The sequence below is a fragment of the Nycticebus coucang genome, chromosome 23 (genome assembly GCF_027406575.1).
Source record: "Nycticebus coucang isolate mNycCou1 chromosome 23, mNycCou1.pri, whole genome shotgun sequence".
NCBI lineage: Eukaryota > Metazoa > Chordata > Mammalia > Primates > Lorisidae > Nycticebus > Nycticebus coucang.
Genome location: NC_069802.1, coordinates 7,111,987 through 7,120,248, shown reverse-complemented (window position 1 = coordinate 7,120,248; position 8,262 = coordinate 7,111,987).

The following is an 8,262-nucleotide window of genomic DNA, read 5'->3' as shown; positions in this document are numbered from 1 at the left end:
TCTAAAGCAATGGTTCTCAACCTTCCTAATGCCGCGGCCCTTTAATACAGTTCCTGTGGGTCGCGACCCACCGGTTGAGAACCACTGCTCTAAAGGGTAAAAAACAAAAAAATTCCACTTGGTGAAAAAAACATGCCTATTACAAATTATGATTAAGGTCAATATTGAAGATTGGTTAAACCAACTTATTTTAAAACTGAAAAAAATTATATAGTTTATTTGGAAAAACTCGAGAGGATATTTGTCCTCTCCAGATAAGTGTATAGAAATGGTATCCCTAATGTTATCCCTTTGGTGGGAGGTGTTTGCATATGGGGTCAGACCCCCCTATGCATGCCTTGGTGCCATTCTCGTGGGACTGTGTGAGTTCTCAGTCATAGATCCCTTGAGATCTTTCTGTTAAGAAGAACCTGGTCCCTTCCCTCTCTTTCTTTCTCCCTCTCTCACCAGACCTGCTTCATCTTCCACAAGGAGCTGAAGTCCCCTGGAGCCCTCTCCAAAAGCAGACACCAGCACCATGCTTTTTGCAGAGCCTTAAGAGCCATGAGCCAAATAAACCTCTTTTTCATATGACTAACCTAGTCTCAGACATTCCTTTATAGCAATGCAAGCAAATTATTAAAAGGTGCCCTTAATGAGCAAGTTTTATTACTTGTATAATTAATCGATTAGAATCGTCAATCACTATATGGTTAAATTTTATTATTTTTATTTTATTTTTTATTTTTTTTATTGTTGGGGATTCATTGAGGGTACAATAAGCAATTGTTAGGTAAAGTCCCTCTTGCAGTCATGTCTTGCCCCCATAAAGTGTGACACACACCCAGGCCCCACCGCCCTCCCTCCGTCCCTCTTTCTGCTTCCCCCCCCATAACCTTAATTGTCATTAATTGTCCTCATATCAAAATTGAGTAGATAGGATTCATGCTTCTCCATTTTTGTGATGCTTTACTAAGAATTATGTCTTCCACTTCCATCCAGGTTAATACGAAGGATGTAAAGTTTCCATTTTTTTTAATGGCTGAATAGTATTCCATGGTATACATATACCACAGCTTGTTAATCCATTCCTGGGTTGGTGGGCATTTAGGCTGTTTCCACATTTTGGCGATTATAAATTGAGCTGCAATAAACAGTCTAATACAAGTGTCCTTATGATAAAAGGATTTTTTATCTTCTGGGTAGATGCCCAGTAATGGGATTGCAGGATCAAATGGGAGGTCTAGCTTGAGTGCTTTGAGGTTTCTCCATACTTCCTTCCAGAAAGGTTGTACTAGTTTGCAGTCCCACCAGCAGTGTAAAAGTGTTCCCTTTTCTCCACATCCACGCCAGCATCTGCAGTTTTGAGATTTTGTGATGTGGGCCATTCTCACTGGGGTTAGATGATATCATAACTAGGATCTATAGAGAACTCAAATTAATCCACATGAAAAAAGCCAACAATCCCATATATCAATGGGCAAGAGACATGAATAGAACTTTCTCTAAAGATGACAGACGAATGGCTAAAAAACACATGAAAAAATGTTCATCATCTCTATATATTAGAGAAATGTAAATTTTAGATTATGAAAAGTTCAAATGACCAAATATATCATCAGTTTTCCTTCCTTTCACTATTAAAAATTGGAGTAACATTACAATTAAATGTAAAGCTTAATTTCAGGGTAGGAAGATCACCCTACTTCTAAATTTGAAACATCCCATAGTAAACAGGAAACCATTTACTAAGAAATCTGTAACCAGATTAGGTAACAGTGCAGGGTGCTCTAAAAGTCACCCTGACAGTCACCATACATAGCGAAAATGAAAATTGTAACTAAAAGCATCTTTCTCTACATGTTGTCCACCTCTTTATAAAATTTTCTAATGAGTATTTTATAAATAAAGGTATTGTTAGCACAATTTTCCATTTTGCCTTTGTATGATGATTTTAGGGACATCCTGTAATTATAAAAATAAGGGTTTAAATTTTTCATTTTATAGTACAATTATTAAAGTTATGACAATATTATTATAAAGTGCAAAAGGTAAAATATTCACCAAATCCCCAAAACACTTCTGATGAATCAAGTACATTTGATTTCTCCTGGAAAATCCTGTTTACTTCTCTCCATATGAAACACCATTTTACAGCAGAAAACATTTTGTTCTCCCATAACTCTGTGATTTGTTTCCATTGTATTTTATTTCATTCATTAATATATTTAAATTTTAATCTCGTTCTCAAGAGGCTATTTATTTTCCCTTTAGTATTCTCTCTGTAATCTGGGCATTTCATCAGCATATGAATCAAAGGCTTCATTAATAATACTATGGCCCAACCCATCTGGCTTCTCTAAGAATAGTTTCAAAAATCATTTGCCTATAGTATTTTTCTACCTTTCACACTTTATGTCAACTATGCCAGAATCTTTGGGGGAAAAAACATTCCACATAAGAGGTACCCATATAATATCTAACCACAGATCATGAAATAACCCATAAGCAATTGGCCCCAGGCAATCCTAACCTCAAGCTGGGGCACGCAATACATTTCTTTCTCAGGAATCTGGAATTTGAAGATAGGTACTCAGAGACTGAGACAAAAATAGGGAAGAAAAGCAAACAAAGTAAGAACAGATAAGTGAAAATAAAGTCATACAAATTCAAGTGAAGGCTGACCAAATCCAGTTTATGGGCATCATGATAATTGAAAATATAGATGTTAGTATATGAGGAGGTCCCAGACCCAGTCCCTTCACATACTGAGAGACACGTGTACTTAGAAAAATAACAAAACTTTCTCATTATTCAAGCCTTGAAGTCAAAGTTTTCCTGATGCAGCCTCTCTCAAAACAAGAATACCAAAGCAATCTGATTTGTTTTTAAATTATTATTTCAACAACTTGATTAGAAACATAATCTCATGCCCAGAAATTTCATCTAAACAATGCCAAAGGTAAAACGTAGGGTAATCAATCCAAATGTCTACATGATACCAAGTATCTGGAAATTTACACTTAGGTATTAAAACATTTGAATAAATAACCAACAGTATAATTTTCCATTCAGTGTGTAAATATGAGTATTAAACAATTTTCACAAATGTTGAGGTTTTAAAAATAGTTACTACCAAGGTAAACATAACTGTGCCGTTAAACTTAATTATTTGGGTGGTACCTGTGGCTCAAGGAGTAGGGTGCCGGCCCCATATGCCAAAGGTGGTGGGTTCAAACCCGGCTCCAGCCAAAAAAATAATAATAATAATAATAAATAAATAAATAAGTAAACTTACGCATACAGAGTTTTCATCATTACTCAAGGAAAGTGGTTCTCAGTGTGTAGTCCCTACACTGTCTGAATCAGTATCACCTGGGAACTACTTAAAACTTCTTGGTCTCTACCCCAAACTTACTGACAAAGTAAAAAAAAAATTAAAAATTATAAGAGTGGAGTTCATAAATTTTCCAGTGGGAATGACTTTTTTTTTTTTTGAGACAGGGTCTCACTTTATCACCCTTGGTACAGTGCTGTGGCGTCACAGCTCACAGCAACCTCCAGCTCTTGGGCTTAGGTGATTCTTTCGCCTCAGCCTCCCCAGTAGCTGGGTCTACAGGCAAGCGCCACAACGTCTGGCTATTTTTTTGTTGCAGTTCGGCTGGGGCCAGGTTCGAACCTGCCACCCTCGATATATGGGACCAGTGCCCTACCCACTGAGAGACAGGCACTGCCCCGAATTCATAATTTTTAACAAGGTTTTCAGTGATTATAATGCCACTGATATTTGAGGAGAAAAAGTTGCTGAGTAATGCAACCTTTGTGCCAAGGTGTAGAAAATCAGGTGACTTAATAGTATAATATGTGGTCATACTAAAAACACCATCACTACCCTCTTCTCCCCAAAATCATTAATTAGAGGCGCACTTGATGCCAGCATGTTTTTTGACTGGACGCTTTTCTAAAGCCCAGTTTGAGGGTGCCGTGCACGTCGTCATCCATGCCACCAACCTCCTCTGCAGATGTCTAGGGGCAGTCGGATGACAAACACTGGGACTCATGCTAGTAGCCCCTGTGAATCTCCATTCTTCACTTGTCTGGGTACATACCAGGCAAGGCACAGCATTAAAAGATGCTGTGATAAACAGGAAATGTGTGTTATGGCATCAATTTGTTATTTTTCCAAATTTTAGTGTTAAGCTTCTTGCGTTTTGAATTCACACATCTTAATTTGTGTTCATATTGTAAGTATGCATAGTGTGTGTGTGGCCCTTATGTATGGATTTCCTGAAAGTTCTTTACTTTTTTAAACATTTGATAAGAACAGGAAAAAAAATGTTTTGGGTCATTCTTAATTGTTTCTCTTTTAGGGAGTATTTTTTAAATAATCTTCAACTTGAGGGATTAGCTCTCTTGAGTACATTACAACCATCTACTATTGAAAACCAGCCTTGGAATTTCTCTCTTCAACAGTTTGGTAAGGACAGGATTTGGCTTCAGTCTCCAGCACTCCATATGTTTGATTTAGAATATTTTCCATGTTGTCACTAGTTTTTCACAGATGCACAGATGAAAGGCAAAGAGGATTAAGCTGCCATAAAATACTAAGCTGTATTTTACAACAACTGCTCAATGACTACCAATGAATCCCCACTGAAAATTCTCAGGAACAGGCCATTCCTTTTTACCTGCATATTTAGGGAGCATAGAAAGAAATGGTTAGAAGCAACTCAAAGAAGTCATTCAGTTTCTCATCCTAGTTGTAATAAAGCCTAGACCTTAATACAACCAAAAAGAATGTAAGTTTATCTTTTTGCTTTGAAATGCTCAAAAAGTAAAACTTATTATAATAATATTCTAGTTTTAATGTATTTAATTTGCTTTAACACCAACCGACTGCCTATACAAGGTACATACAAAAGAACATAAGTCAAGGTCCTTGCCCTTAAAAATTTAATAATGGCCCCACAGCATAACTAGTTAAAAACAACAAATGTCAAATGCTTTGTTTATTAAAAAGAACTTCATAATATTCCTCTTATTATAGAAGTGAAAATTGATCCCAAGGAACACATAATTAAATGTGTAGAGTTAATTAAGATTTACATCAAAGTAATTCTCATCCCAATATACCATATTTCCACTTACATGGTGCCATCACTCTTTCTAAATTCCACAAAGGGTCTTTGAGTAGTTATTTGGGTCTAGACATGAAGATGAGGCAGAAATCTAAGGTATGTCTACTTTACCAAAGATCACTTCTGGAAGCATATAGTCTAACACATTCACTGACAATTTACGCAGGTAGATAATATAAGCATGATCTAACCTAGTCTACTGCTGCTGGAACCCATGGCAGACCTTGCTAATCAACCCCAGATCGCTTGATATTTTTGTCACAGATTCTTTATTCACAATGAACTGACGATGGCCACTACAAAATCTTTAAAGTTACCATATACAATGAAAATTGCTTGTTATGATTCGTCTAAACCTTACCAACCAAGGTTTATAAGATTGATGAACATATCCTTATAAATAATACCTGCCTGGATTGTCACTTATTTTAGGGTGTTCTCCCAAACAAATAGACTCAATTATCATACATTCTCCTACTCCAAGGTTCATAGTTACATTGAATAAATTATAAATCTTTAGTAAGGTATTTAGTACAGTATAAATATCAAATTACATGACATCTAGACTTCATTCTCAACTAGTTTGTTTTGTTGTAGAAAAAATTAATAATGGTGTCATAAAATGCATTCTTCATATAAGTTTCTAATTATGAGTATGTCCTTAATTTAAGCAACCCTCTTCTTCCTTCGTTCATAGCTTTCTGTAAATAACATCAACAGAAAATTATAAGCAGAAGTTAGGCCACATTAGATTGCACCACAAGTGGTAGGTTTTAGAGTAGAGGTACCATGTACATTATTAAGAACTTTTAGTCAAAAATTGTTTATTTGGAGGTAAACACCCATGGGACAGGTATGAATTTATTCAAGAATAATTAAATGTGAGAAATACCATACTTTATTTTTTTGATATCTTTTTTTAATTTTTTTATTAAATCATAGCTGTGTATATTAATGCGATCATGGGACACCATACCCTGGTTTTATATACCATTTGACACATTTTCATCACACTGGTTAACATAGCCTTCCTGGCATTTTCTTAGTTATTGTGTTAAGACGTTTACATTCTACATTTACTAAGTTTCACATATACCTTTGTAAGATGCACCGCAGGTGTAATCCCACCAATCACTCTCCCTCCGCCCACCTCCTCCCTTCCTCCCCTCCCTTTCCCCTAATCTTGGGTTATAACTGGGTTATAGCTTTCATGTGATAGCCATAAATTAGTTTCATAGTAGGGCTGAGTACATTGGATACTTTTTCTTCCATTCTTGAGATACTTTACTAAGAAGAATATGTTCTATCCATGTAAACATGAAAGAGGTAAAGTCTCCATCTTTCTTTAAGGCTGCATAATATTCCATGGTATACATATACCACAATTTATTAATCCATTCGTGGATAGATAGGCACTTGGGCTTTTTCCATGACTTAGCAATTATGAATTGGGCTGCAATAAACATCCTGATACAAATATCTTTGTTATGATGTGATTTTTGGTCTTCTGAGTATATGCCTAGTAGAGGAATTATAGGATTGAATGGCAGGTCTATTTTTAGATCTCTAAGTGTTCTCCAAACATCTTTCCAAAAGGAATGGGAATACCATACTTTAAATGAAATTATCCTGGCTTGCATCTTTCAACCAATAAGACAATAGGATTTCCAAGGATTTGGGAAGCTCTATCCTTTCTCCTTGAGATTTTATAACAATCTAAAGCACTGGCACACCCAGGAGAAGGAAGAATCCCCTGCTAATGTGCAGAAGAACGCAGGGCCTGCCCCAGCCCACAGGCCAGTAGCAAAGACACAACAGGATCTGGAAAGTAGCCTCTAATAACCTCTGACAAGGCTAATTATAAACTCATTAACTGTCCATTAAAGTGGTTCAGTGGTGGTGGAGGAGGGCCCAGTCTTAACAGTATCAAATAGGCCCCCGATGGTAACCAGAGTCCCTTGTTACTGCAGGGGTCCTTAGATATCTTGCTCCTGGTTGCATAAACTTACCTTGCCCGTCCTCAATAAGCTTTGTTTCGTGCTTGTCTTGCTTTCCTTGTGTCTGCTCTTTCTCTGGCCAAGAGCACACCAAGAACCAAGTACAGATTGTTGACCCAACAGCCATTAGTTCCATAAGGCTATTGAGCACTGAAAATGTGGCCAGTCTGAATGAGGTGTTCTGTACATATCAAATACGAAGTGCATGTCAAAGACTTCATATGAAAGCAATCTAAAATATTTTTAGAATATTTTAAATATGAAAACAATTTAAAATATCTTGTTTATAAGATACTGACTAAACTGACTATACTGACTACATGTTGAAACAATAGTATTTTAGCTATATTGCATTAGCCTAAATCTATTCCTAAAATTATTTTCACTCCTTTCTTTTTTGCTTTTTAAAAAATTACATACAGCAGTGAAAAATTTTAAACCTATAAGTGCAGCTCACAGTGTATTTCTACTGGACAATGCTGAACTAGGATAATTTCAGCTACATTTTCTTTGATGAACCTATCCTTATAAAAAATACCTGCCTGGATTGTCACTTATTTTAGGGTTTTCTCCCAGACAAATAGACTCAATTATCATACATTCTCCTACTCCAAGAAGGACTTAGATGAAAGTGTAGTATACTGGAAGAGGCAAAGAGAGAAAAATACTTTTATTTTTCTTACAAAGCATCTAGTCAGAAAAACATACAGTTAATTGATCAGTTAGTAATACACGTATCTTAGAGCCATCAGCACTACTCTGAAATTGAAATATAGACCCAGGTAAGAAAAATAGCATTTTCCTCATGTTACAGTAAATTATGTGGCACAGCATCTCTGAGTAATTCTGAGTTTCTGTTTCCATATCTCAAACAGAGAGTCCACCATTCAGGTCCTTCTCATCTGGACCCCAGAGCTCTATGAAAAATATTACCTTCTTCCTGTCCTTATTCAAAAAATCTCATCAAATCTAAGCAGAGAAAATCAGGTCTCAGGCAAAGTTTTGATCTTCTGTTCTTCTAGGAGGTATAACTTTCTCTGCTTGCATAGTTAGCCATGACACATGTAGATATATTGAGTACACAGATTATAGCACAGTAAAATTATTAGACCATTTGGCCATGATCAAATTATTTTCATTATTCATAA